Here is a 17133-nt window from a genome sequence, read left to right as displayed (position 1 = left end):
AAATCGAACATATGGAGCCTTGTGATTTATGTAAGACCAATGGTCCCCGTGAGCCCCCAGTGGCCCACGTTGGCACAGATTCTCTAGTGACGACTTTTCTTTCCCCTCTACACCTTTTTCGATTTTTCCATAAGCAGTTTCATTTTTTTTATTATTTATTGTTTTTTTCTGTATCGTTTATTGTCAAATTGGCTTCCAGACAACACCCGGGGCTCATCCCCACAGGTGCCCTCCTCCATGCCCATCACCCCTTACCCCCCATCAACCCTCAGTATTTAAGAGTCTCTTATGGTTTGCCTTCCTCCCTCTCTGTAATGTTTTCCCCCTTCCCCTCCCCCCTGGTCTCCTGTTAAGTTTCTCAGGATCCATATATGAGTGAAAACATAATTCATAAGCAGTTTCACATGTTGTGCTGTTGCTTTACACTGAACTCCCCAAATTACCTCAGAATTTTACAATAAGGCAAGAGAAGGGTTCTTACTTCGTCGTTGCTTGTAACAGGGGTACCTGAGCTGTTTTAACATCTCCCGTGCTCTCTGCAAACAGAAACCTTTGCTCCTTCGGCCCGCTCACACCAAGAATGACTAGTCTGTGTCATTTATTCGGATGTATGTCGGAGATTTGTATTCCTTTACAGAGAAGCTACCTCTAAGCCCCCAGACTCAAATCTTAGATAATACCCCTTTCTCCCCCAGTTACTCGGTCTAGAAGCCAATGTGCTTCCTAGAAATACTTGGATATTTCTACAAATCCAATGAGGAATTCAGTGAGGAAATAGCCTCCAATTTTTCTCTCCGTTATTCAAGTCTAGCCACAAACCACAGGGTTCCTCTGGGTCTTAAACACTGGGTGATTGGCATCAGACCTTTTCCTAGAGTTACAAGATTAGCATATGTGGCTGCCTAGGTAGCCCTATCTCCAATTAAAGGCTTCTTTTGTCAGTGTTGCACTATTGATTAATTGGTAATCTGCTGGCACATCTTCTTACATTTATTACCTAAGACACGGTTCCAGGGAGGGGTTCTTTGCGAAACACCTCGTCAACGATGATTCAAAGTACAATTGCGCACCTTAACGGCTTCTTGGAGAACAGATGGGAATTCTGAATAATCAATGTTCGTATTCATATGCCTCTCTCTTTGCTTAGCATCTTTCACAGATAATATTTATCAACTTGGATAATCCATCTTAATAATCCAGAAATTAGTCACAGACGCTTGTGGTGCATGGTAATTGGGGGAAAAGATTTCCTGAGACCAGGAGGGGTTGAAACAGATTGTAACTGACTCGGTAAACTGGCTTGAAATATTTTACCGATTCTCATAGACTGTTCAGAAGCATTCAGATGTTACCATTCAGTGCCCCCCACTCCCGCCCCGGATACGTAGCCGAGGACTCCTGAGCAGTGTTGGAAACATCTATGGTTTCTGCTGCCAATAGCGTCTGTCTTCTTTGGCCTGGCTTCCTTGCCTGGTCCTCTAAGGAGGCCAAAATTTCCCTATCATTCCAGAATAAGTGCTGATTCCCATGAGAACCCACGTAGGAAATCCACACGTGTTTCAGTACCGGGTTAACACACGGGCACACACAAGACCTTGCTTCCACACTGTTTTCGATCATCTGTTCTAGAGAGGGCAACTTGGTTTATTCATGTGCCGACTCCAGTGGACTGATATCAGCTTTCTGGAACACTGCGCTGAGAGGATTCTGAGGTCATATATGAGTTGAATAGGAAAGAACACAAGTCAGACGTCATTTTTGCCTTATCTCACCTCACGTCTTTTGCTCTGGCCTTTTTCCCTGCAACTACCTGTGTACAAGTGGGGTCTGTCCGTGCCTCACTTCACCTGCATTGTGCATCTTTTGTCTTCTGTCCAGGGGCATCTTTGCTTCTGCCGTGAGGGGTGTCTGTGGGAACTGGACTAGCCCTTCTTCCAGTGGGCAAACTGTTGGGGCAACCCTTGACCTTGGGCTGGGAGCCAGTGGTTAAGTACTCCATTTCTGTCTTGCACAGGCAACTCTGAAGAAAATCCTACACTGTTCCTCAGATGACCCTTGGGGTTGAACTTCAGTTGTCCAGAGCCCATAGCTCAACAACGCTTTCACGGATTCCCTCTTTCACCCCCTCAACCCTCCATTCCTATCCTCTGAAACCTCTTCTCAAAGTAAATTATTGCCATAAAAATTCTTATTTTTCCTGAAGCCAAGACGACACTGTATGTTAACTAACTTGAATTAAAAAAAGAAATAATTCTTATCTCTAGTTCTGCTTTTATCGGGAAATCCAAGCTAAGAAAAATGCCACACTAAATTTTTGGGGTTAGCCATGAGCGAGGGGTCCATGAGGAGTTACAACTCTAAGCTACATAGTTTCCGTGGGGAGTCTCATCCATCCTTTATAATGACTTAAATTCTAATAACAGAGCGACTGACTCTGCCCAGATGGTTGGTCAGCTGGAGGTTGTTTTCATTAGGTTTTAGAACCAACAGATTGTTTTAACTTCAAGTTCAATCTTTGGTTCATTATCTTTAAAAAACTGAGACAAATTGTTCATTCCCAGCATCACCCACAATATCAATAACCTTATCTGCATGTTTTTTCTGGGTGTGTACTTTCTCAACATACGATCTAAATGTTGGGGAAGATTAAGCAGGAACAACAATAACACCTGCTTACAGGACTAAACCGATAAAGAGACGACCCAAGGGCAAAAAGTAAAATAATACCACAAAACAGCATATCCTAAAAGCTAAATAAATGATGTGAAGAAAGGCTCATTACCTTCAGAGTGACCCTCCAGGGAAGAGGTGGAACTTGACTGGAGGTACAAAGCAGGATTGCACAGGCAGAGAAGTAGACAGAAGATTCCAGGCTGAGGACTGTCTTGGGCAAAGTGTGGCATGGGAATGTACATGGCACGGCCAAAAAATAACTAGTCAGCTGGTGTAGGAGAGGACATTTATGGAAATAGAAGGAGATAAACTTGGGGAGATAGGGTGGGACTAGACACTAGAGGAATATAAAGATTGGAATTAGAAATCCACAAGCAGTAAGGTCTTACTCAAACTTATTTATTAACTCTAACTGCTGTCAGTAATGCTTGAAGGGCTCCTGGATGACTCAGTCGCTTAAATGTCCAACTCTTGATCTCAGTTCAGGTCATGGTCTCATGGTTTGTAGATTTGATCCCCACAGTCGACTCTCTGTTGGCAGCGTGAGGCCAGCTTGGGATTCTCTCTCTGCCCCTCCCCTCCTTGTGCTCTCTCTCCCTCTCTGTCTAAATAATGATGATGATGATGATGATGATGATGCTTGAATTTTTCAGATCAGAGGCAGTAAGAAAATAACTCAGGGCATATAGGAGACACAAAGAAGAACACAGTCTGCTCTTAAACCACACAGCTGCTGCTGCCCCCATACCTTGGGTAGTGTAGAACGTGAATATGGGAACTTTAAATAATTCTGGAATGCAGGAAAAGCAAAAGGCTGCAGCCTCCGTGGATTTTTTTCTTTCTTTTTTCTTTTTTTCTTTTCCAATTTTTATTCAAATTCCAGTTAGTTAACATACAATGTGATATTTGTTTCAGGAGTAGAATTCAGTGGTTCATCACCTACATATAACACCCAGTGCTCATCATTACAAGTGCCCTCCTTAATGCCACCACCCATCTAGCCCACCCCTACCCACATCCCTCCATCAATCCTCTGTTGTTTTTTATTTTAAAGATTTTAGTTTTAAATAAACCACACCCAACGTGGGGCTCGATCTCACAATCCCCAAATCAAGAGTCACATGTTTTACCAACTGAATCAGTCATGTCCTCCACCACTGATTTTTCTGGGAAAAAAAAAGTCACTGTTCTTTACAGAAATCACCTCTAGATCCCAAGACTCAGAAGATCTTCTAAGATGCTTATGAAGCATTGAAGGCTTAGCCACCTAATATATTAAAGAGTTAAAATAATTCAGCAGGTAAGGACGGAGCAGGAAAAAGCCTTTAAAATCTGCAATGGGAGGATGGACTGAGCTATTTTATTTTTTCCTTTTTATTTTATATACTTAATACTATAAAAATATTCACTCAACAAATATTCTTTGTATGCTTACCGTGTACCATGGGAAGGGCATCAGAACACAGAGTTGGAGTCAAATCTGCATCCAAACCCACATTCTACCATTTTAGCAAATTGTGTATAGTTTCCAGCTGTCAATTTCCTTTTATGTAAAAGGGGAGAAACGATTCCGACTTCATAGTCTATTGTAGGAATTGTATTTACAAAAATCCCTCTAATAAGTGACCAATTAAATGAAGCTTAAAATTTGTTTAGTTTTATTTTCCAGATTATCAAAAAAATATTAAAAAATCTATGACCACACACTTGAGCATCAGCTAATTTCCTAGCTATAGTTGTAGCAGCTGCTTAGAACTTAAATGTCTCCATGAAATTTTTACATTGGGTTAGAACTTAACTTTGGTTAGAACTTAAATGTCTCCATGAAATTTTTACATTTCTGTAGGAAATTCTAACTCATGTCATCTAGGAATGGCCAAATCAATGTCCACGGATGTGGTTTCTCCACTGCTTTCCCCTGACTTTAGAAGAAAATAACAAACTGAAAGAGTTTTTTATTTGTTTCACATGATTCTACTCAAGTCACTTGGGATGTCCACTTTCTATCTTCTCATTCAAAAATTCTCCCAAACAATCTTGAAATGTGCAATAACTCTTTTAGATTGTTCTTCCCCTTCTGCTTTGAGTTTAATTCATCGAGATTCTGTTACTTAAGCTTTTGGTAAATGATCGTTAGGATTTTCATTGCATCAGAAACTCAGCCTGTAGATTTTCTACAACTAATCATTGAAAATGCATTTTAATACTTAAATTTCCTTAGGCTAAGATAGCACAATGGGTAAAAATCCCAGAAATTAGCCAACTCCCTAATATTCATTAATAAGCCTGTTGTCTCTGATAGTATTGTGGTGGTGTTTCTATGGAATGAAAAGCTTTGTTCAAGTTGGAAAAACACTGAAAAGTGACATGATCAGGTCACTCTTCATCTGTTTTTTTAACCTGTAGAAAAATAACAACAAAAAAGCACATCAAATAGTCTTAGTTTCAAGAGCTGCTTTTGTCTGACAAGGGGGGGAAAAAAAGCTACCATATTTACCCAGAGTTGACATGTCTCCATCCGTTAGAAAGGAGGGCAAAGGTATATAGCACAACGCGATTTCAATCAGTAGCTTGAGGCATCTAACAAAAATATATTGACCTTATAGTGTCTCTTTCCAAGGATGCTGTGCAAGCAAGTATTTTTTTTCACAAAAGACAAAACCAGTCACTGTTCAAAACCAACATGGCTAGGTTGAAAATATCAGCAACATCTGTGAATTTCTCTGCAAACCCATCAGCAGGAACAGGCGGTAATTTAACAACCAAATAAGCAAAGTAAATGGCTCTACAGAGAACGCCTTTAGATAGGATGGGCTGTGGGGGTTGATGCAATCAAATTACTCAGGCTGTCCCACTGAGTTTGCAATTTTCTTCTCCAAATATAATGCCAACGATTATGGCTGCTGCTGTAACCACCTCAGTGTGAACGTCCTCTACTTCCCACCATGTTTTCCAAACCCGCTATGAACTCACAGCTTCTGATCTTTGCCCATGCTATTCCCTCTTTCTAGAAAGTCCTGTGCTTACTTCTTCCCTTGGAGAAAGCAGACTCATTCTTCCAGATCTCGTTCACATTACCTACCCTCGGAAGGCTTTCTAGACACCCTAGCTCCCAGAGGCATGTTACAGGACAGTTAAGTCATTTACCTTTTGCTATGGGCTTAATTGTATCCCACCCTCCAAAATTCATACGTTGAAGTCCTAACTCTCAGTACCTCGGAATGTGATCGTATTCGGAAATAGGGTCTTTATGGAGGTGATTAATGTTAAATGAGGTCACAGGGGTGGGCTCCAAAGCAATATGGCTGATGTCCTTACACGAAGAGAAGGTTACGACATAGACATGCACAGAGGGAAACCCATAGAAAGACACAGAAAAAGCAGCTAGTCTACAAGCCAGTGCCTTGCTCTCATGCCTCCAGCCTCCAGAACTGTGAACAAATAACTTTCTGTTATTTAACCCCCCACCTGTTCTGTTATTTAACCCCCATTTATTACACAGCCTTAGCAAGCTAATCCATTTCTCCAGCCCCTCCCACTAGAATATGAGTCCACAAGATTGGGACTATGCCTCAGTCCCACAGTATGTGCCCAGTAGGTACTTCCTGAGTGGAAAAAAGGCTGAAGAGACAGAACACAGGAATGGATGTAAGAAAGCAGTAAAGGAGTTACTCGTCCCGTTGACAGAGATGTTCACCCCTCTTCTAATCAAAAGGTTTAGAAACAGTCTCCTTACTTTTTATTAACTGCAAATCTGATTTTTCAAAAGCAAGGACTCCAAGATGAAAAAAGAAACAGCTGCTGAACACAGTTGCTCTCGCTCTGCTATCCGGTGTTCAGGCAGAGGCCAAAGGACGTCTGTCAATACTGATTAGCTGACGTCAGCAAGCCATCCTCTCACCCTAAACGGTGAGTTGTAGTTAGCATTACTTGTACTGATCAATGTTTCCATCTCACACTCTGAAAATACCAGTCCTTGAGCAGGATTGGGGAAAACCCTGAAATAATTGCCTTTAAAATGGCGTTGTTCACAAGAGCCAAGATCTTGTCAATGGTGAACGGATAAAGAGAATATGTTATATATGCAATATGGAATATTATTCAGCTTTAGAAAAGAAGGAAAGCCCACCACGTGCAATAATATGCATGAGCCTGGGGGGGGCATATGTGCTAAGTGAGATAAACCAGTCACAGAGAAAGACAAACTTATATGGGAATCTAGAAAGGGCAAAAAACATAACAAAACCTCAAAGTTATAGAAACAGAGACTGGAAAATTGGCCACCGGGGGTCAGAGGATGGGGGGAAAGGGGAAGAGGTTGGTCAAAGGGCATAATCTTCCAGCATAAGATGAATAACTTCTGGGATCTAAGGCACAGCACGGTGACTATAGTTAATCACACCATATTGTATGCTGTAAATTTGCTCACAGGCTAGATTTTAAGCATTCTCACCAAAAAACAAAACAAAACAGAACAAGAATGGAATTTTGTGAGGTGATGGATATGCTAATTAACTTGACTGTAGAAGTCATACACATTTCACAAGTGTATATGTATAGCAAATCATCATGTTGTACTCTCTAAATATATTACAATTTTATCTGTCAGTTATACCTCAAAAAACTGGAAAAATGGTTGTCAGTCTCTTCCCCATCTACTCTATTGTTTTCATCATAACTTTTTAGCTATAATTTATTTATTGCTCTATTAATATCCACAAATTTTATACATTAACTTTGTGCATAAACAAGCAACCTTATAACCTATTTATAGATTCTTTTCAGTTTTCTAAGTGCACAATGACCTCATCTACAGATAACGATTACTTTTTTTTTTTCCTATCCAATTCTCATATGTTTACTTCTTTTCTTATCTCACTCTGCTGCTTAGAATTTCCAGTTTAATGTTGAAATATGGTGAAAGCAAACACTTTTGCCTTGGTCTTGATATCACATGGTGAAGTTTTCAATGTTTGAACATTAAATTGACTCCAGGTTTTTTTTGTTTTTTAGGAGCTCTTTATCGAAGAAGGTACTTTTCCATAACCAAGCTAAGAGTTTTATCATGGCTGGATGTCAAATTATACCATTTGGTTTTCTGCAAACCTCGTTTCTTAAAGCGAGGGTAAAGTCTCTCTTTTAATCAGTTATTGTGGCGACGTACTGATTTTCTAATGTTCAACTAATCTTGCAATCAGGCATGATAGATTAGTTTTTAAATATTACTGGATTTATTTTGCTCATAATTTGCATCTGTCTATATGAGGAAGATTGGATTGTACTTTTCCGTTTGTCCTTCTTAAATTGGACAGACGAACTGATAAAGAAAGTGTGGTGTATACATGCAGCAGAATATGAGTCAGTCTTGAAAAACAGGAAAGCCAGACATATGTGACAATGTATATGAACCTGGGGGACATCAAGGTAAGTGAAATAAACCAGTCAGAGAATGGCAAATAGTACATGATGATTCCACTTACACAAGGAATCCAAAATAGTCCAACTCATAGAAACAGAGAATAGAATGATGGTTTCCAGGGATGGGGGGCTCCTGTTCAACAGGTTAAAGCTTCAATTATGCAAGATGAAGAAGATCTAGAAATCTGCTGTACAACACTTTGCCCACAATTAACAATGTGTATTATGTGCTTCGAAATTTGTTAGGAGGATCGATTTCATGCTAGGTGTTCTTACTGCAATAAGAACTCAAAAAACTAAAAACATGGCACCAGTCTCGTGCAATTTGCCGGAATAATGTCTCCCACCTTTTTTTCTATTCAAGAACGGGTATAAGGTGTATTTTATTAATTTTACTATTTATAACACATGTATTAAGGAACAATCTACCTATCGCAAAATTCATACATTTTAATTATACAAGTCAATGACTTTTGCCAAATGTCTATCGAATACACCTAATGGAGATACAGAGCATTTCCATCTCTCCAGAAAGGTCTCTCGTGTCTAGGCTGTCAATTTCCAGCCCAGTCCCTGCCCCAGGAAACCACCGACCCATCACCTAGATAAGTTTTGCCTGCTCTAGCTGTTCATGTAAATGGAGCCATACACCTGCTTCTCTTCTGAGTCAGGCTTCTCCCAATCGGTATAACATGGAAGGCATTGTTCCTGGACTAACTCTAGGTGGGAGGCTTTGCCGGTGACAGCACCAAAGCCGTGCTCCAGGCTGGTGGGAATCGTCTATACCATCATATCCTATGTATGATCAGTTTAAACATGGCTTCTCCCAGCTGAAGTCCGCACTTACAGGCTTCCTGTCTGCCGACAAGCCTTTGACAATGCTTCTCTGTGTGCTATGGTTTGATGTAGCTGAGATTTTGTGTTGTTGCTATTGGCCTTGTTGCTTTGAGGCAATTTCTGATAGAAAAGAGCTGCACTGTTTTTCCTCTGCCATTTTAATAGTGGAAGTCAGGGGCTCTGTACCTTAGGTTAGAGTTTGCTGTTTTGGAAACTATTCTTCCGTGCTTTCCCTCCAGGCATCCAAACTGCTGACGCATTCCCTCACTCAGGTCTTGCTTCAATACACACCTTGTCCCCCCCTCTGGCACCTTATCTCTATCACCTCACCCGTAGCTCGGCCTTTGAAACATTTATGATTCTTTGAAGTGATCTTGTTCCTTTAATTGTTTACTCGACCGTGTTCCCTTCTTCTCCTAGAATGGAAGCAATACTTGAAATAGTATCTGACACCAAAAAGGCTTGAATAGATATTCGTGAATGAAGGCACCAAAAAAAAAGTTATCAGTTGACTTTCTGGCTTATAAATCAGTCTCCTATATGCTTCTTTAATATGAATTGGTATCTCCGGAGCTGATCTTTCTTGACAGATTTTGTTTCTAACAATAACGAACACAAAAAGTCTAAGGGGTCCTCTAAGTCTAAGAAGTGTGCCTGTCTGTCTTTCCACCCAGACTGGTAACTTGATGAAAGTCGAGAAGTAGCCCTCTCTTCTCAACAGCAACCTTGTTTTAGGATCCTTCATTGGAAGTTACATTTCTGGGAACAAAACCTTTCATTCTAGGAGGTAATATTTTTCTAAAACTATCTTCAAGAATGCACACCTGTAGGGGCGCCTGGGTGGCTCAGGCAGTTAAGTGTCTGACTCCGGCTCAGGCCATGATCTCACGGCTCATGAGTTCGAGCCCCGCGTCGGGCTCCGTGCTGACAGCTCAGAGCCTGGAGCCTGCTTCCTATTCTGTGTCTCCCTCTCCCTCTGCCCCTCCCCTGCTCATGCTCTGTCTCTCTCTGTCAAAAATAGATAAACATTAACAAACGTTAAAGAATGCACACCGGCCTAAGACAGAACGGTGCCCCCCAAAGACGTCCATTCCCTGACTCCCAGATATAACTAAGATGGCAGGTCTTAAGAGGTATAATCCTAAATTATCCCGGTGAACCCAACCTGACCTAATGAGCCATTAAAGGCAGAGAATCTTCTCTGGCTGGAGCTAGAGATGATGCAGAAGGGGAATAGTCAAGGAGATTCCAGGACAGAGAAGGCACAGACATTGCTGATCTTTGATGTGGGGCCTCGTGGGAGGACTAGAGAGAAACTTCAGGTGGCTCCTGTTAACAACCATACGAAGATAAGGCTTCAGTGCTACATCTGCGAGGGACCAGATTCTTCCACTAGCCCGAAGGAGCCCGGGAGTAGAATCTTCCAGAGCCTCCCAACACCCCAATTGCAGAGAAACCAGCTGAGTCCCTCCCTGGAGAGCCCACTCATGCAAACCACGAGCTCACCCATTCGTTTTGTTTCAGACTGCTAAGTGCGTACTAACTTGTGACAGCAGCCACAGCAAACAAATGCAGCAAACTATTCGAAAATAGTAATTCCTTGACCCAGCATTATTGGGTAATTGTCAATGAAGAAATATATTCATTGACTTATTGCTCATTTTTATGGAGGTAATTTGACCCCAATTTTCCCAAGGAAGAAATCCCATTTAAAGTAAAGACTTTGCTCTTTGTTGACAAAAAAAGTTTTTTTAGGGGCCTCTGGGTGGCCGTCAGTTAAGCTTCTGCCTTCCGCTCAGGTCATGATCTCGCGGTCCCTGAGTTTGAGCCCCGCGTTGGGCTCTGTGCTGAAAGAAAAAAAAAAATTATGGTGTTTTCTTTTTAAAAAAATTTTAATGTTTCTTTTTGAGAGAAAGAGAGAGAGAGAGAGCACAAGGCAGGGAGGGGTAGAGAGAGAAGGAGACACAGAATCCGAAGCAGGCTCCAGGCTCTGAGCTGTCAGCGCAGAGCCCGACGCGGGGCTCGAACTCACAGACTGGGAGATCATGACCTGAGCCGAAGCCAGATGCTCAACCGACTGAGCCACCCAGGCGCCCCTGTTTTTGCTTGCAAATGTGTTAACTTGTGAAAGAATGAAGTAAATCTACAGCCATCCAACTCGTTCACATAAATATACAAGTGAGTGCATTTCGTTTATGTATAAATGTATTGTGATTAGCTGCCTTTGAGTAATCCATCCGTATAACAAATACTGTTTGGGTGACTATGATGTGCCAGGTTGTTGGGGATATGATAGAAAACGAAACAAAACAAATACTCTTGCTTACATGGAGCCCATGGGCCAAAGTGGGAAGGGGGGCATAGAGGGAAGAGTGTGGATGGATGGATAGGAGGTCTTAGGGGCTGCAGTGTGATTGTGGAAATACCCACCGAGACACGGATGTCCACGCTAAGACCCAGAGGGGGTGAGGCTTCCCTGGCAGGTTGAGGAGCGTGACGGGGCCAGTGTGGGGAGCTGAGTGTGGTGGGTGCATCGGGCGGGGCTGGGCTGCAGTGTGGGTGAGAAGGGAGCCCCTGCAGGGCTGGGGCAGGGGAGTGGCACCCGTGCCTGGGGCTTGGGGTGGGGGGTGCCTGGGGTGTGGGCAGAACCACTCCGGCCACTGCGCTGAGGACACACTGTAATGGAGCAAGGGGAACACCGCCGAGGAGGACCTGGCCGTCGCCATCCTGCATTGACACGAAGACATATTTACCACACACATCTGTGCTTGTGTACCAACACGCACCTGCTGATAGCATCTCGCTCTGTGGCAGATAAGAGCTTGACAGACGTACAACAGTCACTCTGGCTTTCTTGTTACACCTACGTCACTGTTGCCCTCTACAACTGAACCCACATGTGAAAATCACCTGTGTCTGCCCCTCCTGACACACTAAGGAGCTTTACCTACTCAGGAAGGCGACTCGCCATCATGATAGTGAGAAAAACATTTAATTATCGTGTATTTATTCCTCCGCTTATGCGTTCTTCTCTGGCAGCTTGAGCAGACGGCTTCTCGAACCAACGATTCAGTCAAGGGGTCTCGCCCTCACTGCAAGGTAGCCCGGCCACCTGAAGGGAGGACTCCCAAAGTTAAAATAATAGTCTTGTGAAAACAGAATCTCCATAAAACTTACTCGGCACCTCTAACAGTCTTCGATGGTTACGTTTCAGAAAATGCAACGGATTTTTGTCTGGTTTGGTCTTTCGCATTTCCTTCTGATTCCCTGTGAAATCCGTCATAAACTTAGCTGGTGCTCCTTAAATACTTCTTGAAAAATTAATTGATTGTGCTATAAATTCAGCTGATCACAGCGGAGGACAGAGCCAGTCGTGAGAATAACCATGAAGGTCAAATGCGGGCAGAAAAGCGACCACCAGTGGACCAATTTGCTTCCAGATGGGGTCTGCTGAGGACACACGGAGCTGTGTGGGAAGTGGGTAAGGTTTCCCGGGAAGACATTCTCTCCAAGTTTTCCAGAACTTCGACTGAAAGAAGAAACAAGTAGCTGCTTACAAATACACTGGAGGATTGCAAACCCGAGGTCCTGAAGCCCTCACGGCCGTGTGGCCACGGGTCCCCTGGAGCCATAGCACTGAGGCAGTTGAGCCCTATTTTCAACAACTTTTGAAACGCGCAACAATTAACAGCGTTCTTCTCAAGAAAAAAAAAGAAAAAAAAAACGCTTCTAGCAGAGGCTTTCATGTTTAAAGGAACTCCCCGCAAACACTCTTTCTGAGCTATACTTTTTTTCTAATTTCTAGTGGAAATTATAACCACAGGTTACCATGTTTTCTTTCCTGTGTTTGAAAACCACATGTGTTTTAGTGAAAACATTAGGGTGAATAAGGAAATGGAAGAATTTAAAATACCAGGTAGCTGTCACTGGAAATGGAAATGTCTTACTTATGACTTCCTCTGCTGCAAAAACTCAAGTCAGTTGACATGTAACTTTAAGTCAATCTCAATGCATACAAATCAATTATCTGATCGATATCGATATAATTATCTGGAGTAAAAAAAAAAAGTAAGGTTATCTGATACCTTATGGATTTTTAAGTTTTTTTTTTTTTTAAACTTTGAGAGAGAGAGAGAGACAGAGAGACAGAGAACACAGCAGGGGAGAGGCAGAGAGAAGGAGAGACAGAATCCCAAGCAAGCCCCGTACCATCAGCCAGAGCCCAAGGTGGGGGCTTGAACTCACGATCTGGGAGATTATGACCTGAGCTGAAACCAAGGGTCGGATGCTTAACCGACTATGCCCCCCAGGTGCCCCACCTTATGGATTGTTTTGAATTTCAAGGAACGTTATGTAGTCCATTGCTTCATTTTACAGCTGAGGAAACTGAGACCCAGGAAGATGGGACCCCCCAATATCCACATGGCTGGTCAGCGGTGAAGCCCAGTCATGAATCTGGACTTCTCCTGCTCTTAAGTCCATACACTTTCCACCAGACCAGCTGCCTGTATTCTTAACGTAGCGGAAAACATTAGAAAGGCGGGTGATATCTGGAGTGCTTTGCAAACTTCCACGTGTCTTACTCAAACTAATTCTTACCTGTGAGGTAGGTAAACGGGAGCAAAGAAGTGTTTTCAATGTGTTGAGCATCTGCCACGCAAGCAAGAACTTCAAATGTCACAGGGAGCCTCTTATAATCAAGACGTAGTTGTGGTTGAAGGTAACAAAACAGGTGATGACACTTGTCGAGGGCTGAGAGTCAGAAACCAAATCAGTTGACGTTTATATTTTCCTAAAAGCATAGCTTGAAAATTCCCTCTGTCTCTCTGAGTTCCTCAGCAACACCAGAAACACCCCCAGGACCACGTCATGAACAGACGCCCACCCCTGTACCGGAGAACATCTTGCTCGCAGGGTTACGTGATGGGGAGGAGAAGGGAGCCGGTCCGGGGGAGCCTGTGGTCCCTTTCACTCTGGACGGCAAGGACCTTCCCCCGTCCAGTCCCTTTCCTCCTGCGATGCCCCTCTCTTCTCTCTGGCCAGCTGGCCTCTCCAGCTTGAACCTCCTCCTGGAACGATTCCTATCCCAGCGCCTGACCCTGGATTTGGTACTTGTAGAAACTCAGTGTTGTCTGGTTAATGCACACCTGATGAGAAAATATGTACTCTCTGTAGCGGGGGGGGGGGGGGGGGTTGCCTCTCCAGCAACCAGGATTTTACCAATCGCTCGGGAGGCTTGCCACAGATCCGATCGCTTCCTCGTTTGAAAAAGCCATAATAAACGAGAGTGAGGGTTCCCAAACGGGTATTTATATCAAGCTAACAGAGGTTTATCTGCAGTGTAGCCACTCTTCTTTTGAAATCAATATTTTCAGCTCCTGCCGTAAAGAAGTACAATTAAGTGCAGTTGAACGATTCAAAAGACAAGCAGACAAATTCTCATCAGCCAGCCCTCCTTTTTGCTATTCTTTATCAATCCTTGGTTTTTATATCTTTGTAAACCTTATCTCTAATTAATTCAAGTAATTTTCCAGACGAGTCTCTATGGCCTTTGTTCATATTTCATGGAAGATGCTTGAATCTCACAGACATGCTACCTCCATGGGGAGGGGTCGTAATTACTCATGTTTGTACTTTACGCTCCTTATTGGATCACACTTAGAAACGGGCACAAACTGCCTTTTGCCCAAGTTGCAAAATATTTTGTTTGCCTTTAAAAAAAAAAATTGAAAGCAAGAAACAAGAGGTGGCGAGGAGCAGGAACCTAGAATTCTAGCAAGGTGGGGGGGGGGGCGGTCAGAAGGACTGAAAACACATCTTGTCTAACTCCTTTACTCATTAAGCAAGAAAAAAAGGACTCAGGAAGTATTAATGATTTGTTTGAGGTCACCCTGTCATTAAACTTAATTTGCTGGCTTGCTAAAAAGCACAAAGAGAGGAAGATAGAGACAGAGAAAGAAAGAGAGAAACAGCAAGAAATAGGAAGAAGCAGAGAGAAATAGAATGAGACAGAGAATCACAAAGAGACAGAGAAGGGGAGAGAATGAATACATCTGCACTCACTGAATTAATCAACTCTCCATTATCTGAGACGCCAACCTTGTTTCTGGCTATACAGAAAGGGCTTTATGAATATGAGAATATTGCATTCCGTTTTCAAATAACCTTTTTTAAAAAATGCAACTGATTTAAACGAAACCAAACCAGCAGACAGTTCACCCATTTCTCCCACCCCCTTCTCCCTCCTCTGGTAACCATGAGTCTGTTCTCTGTTTCTATGAGCTTAGCTGTTCATTTGTTGGTTTTAGATTCCATATATAAGAGAGATCATATACTAATTTGTCTTTCTGTCTGACTTATTGCACTAAGTGTAACGCCCTTGAGGTCTATCCATGTTGTTGCAAATGGCAAGATTTCATTCTTCTTTTTAACGGCTAGATAGTATTCCAGTTTGTGTGTGTGTGCGTGTGTGTGTGCATGTGTGTGTGAGAGAGAGAGAGAGAGAGAGAGAGAGAGAGAGAGAGAGATTTTCTTTATCCATCCATCCACTGGTGGATACTTAGGTTGCTTCCATACGTTGGCTATCGTAAATAATCCTGCAATGGACGTGGGGGCACAGATACCTTTTCGAAATGCTGTTTTCATTTTCTTTGGATAAATACCCAGAGATTAAATTGCTGAATCATATGGTAGCTCTTTATGTAACGTTGTTTTTTTTTTTAATTTTTTTTAACCTTTTTATTTATTTTTTTTGGCACAGACAGCGGACAGGAGAGAGTCAGACAGAGCGGCAGGCACAGAATCTGAAACAGGCTCCGAGCGACGGGCACGGAGCCTGACGTAGGGCTCGAACTCACAGACCGAGAGATTCGACCTGAGATGCAGTCAGACGCAACCAACTGAGCCACCCAGGCGCCCCTCCCTATGTAACGTTCTGAGGAAGTCCCAAACTGTTTTTCCAAAGTGGTTCCCACCACCCAGAGCACAAGGGTCCTTTCCTTTTCTCCACATCCTCGCCAACACTTGTGATTTCTAGTCTCTTCCATAACCTTTTTATTGGGGTTGATATACAAAGAAAGGTACGGAAGCCACAGATGTGCAGCTAGATGAATTTTTACACAGTGGACATATTTATGTAACCACTTCCTACATCAAGTGATTAAAATTCCCCCCCCACAGCAGAAGCCCTCCTGATCTCCCTTCCCAGACACGACACCACCCACCTGCCCAGAAATAATAACTGCTATCCTGACTTCTCTTAGTATAAATGGATTTTACCCATTTTTGAACTCTATGTATAGGAAATCCCATAGAATATGTATATTTCAGACCCGCTTCTTCGACTCAACGTTACAATTATGAGACATGTTCATGCTCATGTTCATCATGGCAGTGTTCATGGCAGTTCATCATGGCAGTGATGTGTTAATTGTCATTGCTGCATCGTGTCCATTGGGTGACATACCACAGTTTAATTGTGCGTTCGACAGTTGATGGGTGCTTGAGCTGTTTCCAGCGTGGGGTGCTTATGAACGGTACTACAATGAATATGTTGTATACACCTTTTAGTGCATATCGTGTGTACATTTCTGTAGATTGCGTGGAAAGCCTGGGTCACTGGATATGCATAAAGCAGCTTTAGTAGCTTCCAAAGAGTTTCCCCAAGTGGCACTAATCTGCTTGAGAAGTCCACTTTCTCCACATTCTCCCCATGGCACATCACGGACTCACTATATCCAGGGAGTCACAAAACAGATCGTGGAATTCTTGGAATTTTCTTTTTTAGCTAAGGAATAAAAGGAAGAATTTAAGTGTAGAACCACGGGAGAGGTCTCTGTTCCGCCCAAATGAAATGGTAAGGAAAAGACAGAGCATGAATCTGCAACAAGGAAACAGCGATTTCGAAAAACAAATCCACCTACAAGAGTTTGTTAATTCTTTTAAATTCTTCGACAGGCCACGAAACGTGCCAAAGGTCATAATAACCTCAAGAACCTGATTTCTTGTTTGGTTTCTTTAGTGAAGTTTCCGACTGCGTTCCTAGGGAGAGGGGAAGCCGCATAACAAGCTGTAATGGCTAGAATTTGCTGCACCTTGCTGTGTTTCATCCAGAAGCCTTTTTAAGTTCTTAAGGTTTTAAGTCTTTTTAAGTTCCCTTGGCTGGTCAAGTCACAAGACAAGAGAGGTTCTCAAGCAACGGCTTTC

This window comes from Lynx canadensis, chromosome B4 (assembly GCF_007474595.2).
Source record: "Lynx canadensis isolate LIC74 chromosome B4, mLynCan4.pri.v2, whole genome shotgun sequence".
Taxonomy (NCBI): Eukaryota; Metazoa; Chordata; class Mammalia; order Carnivora; family Felidae; genus Lynx; species Lynx canadensis.
This window is presented reverse-complemented; position numbering follows the sequence as displayed.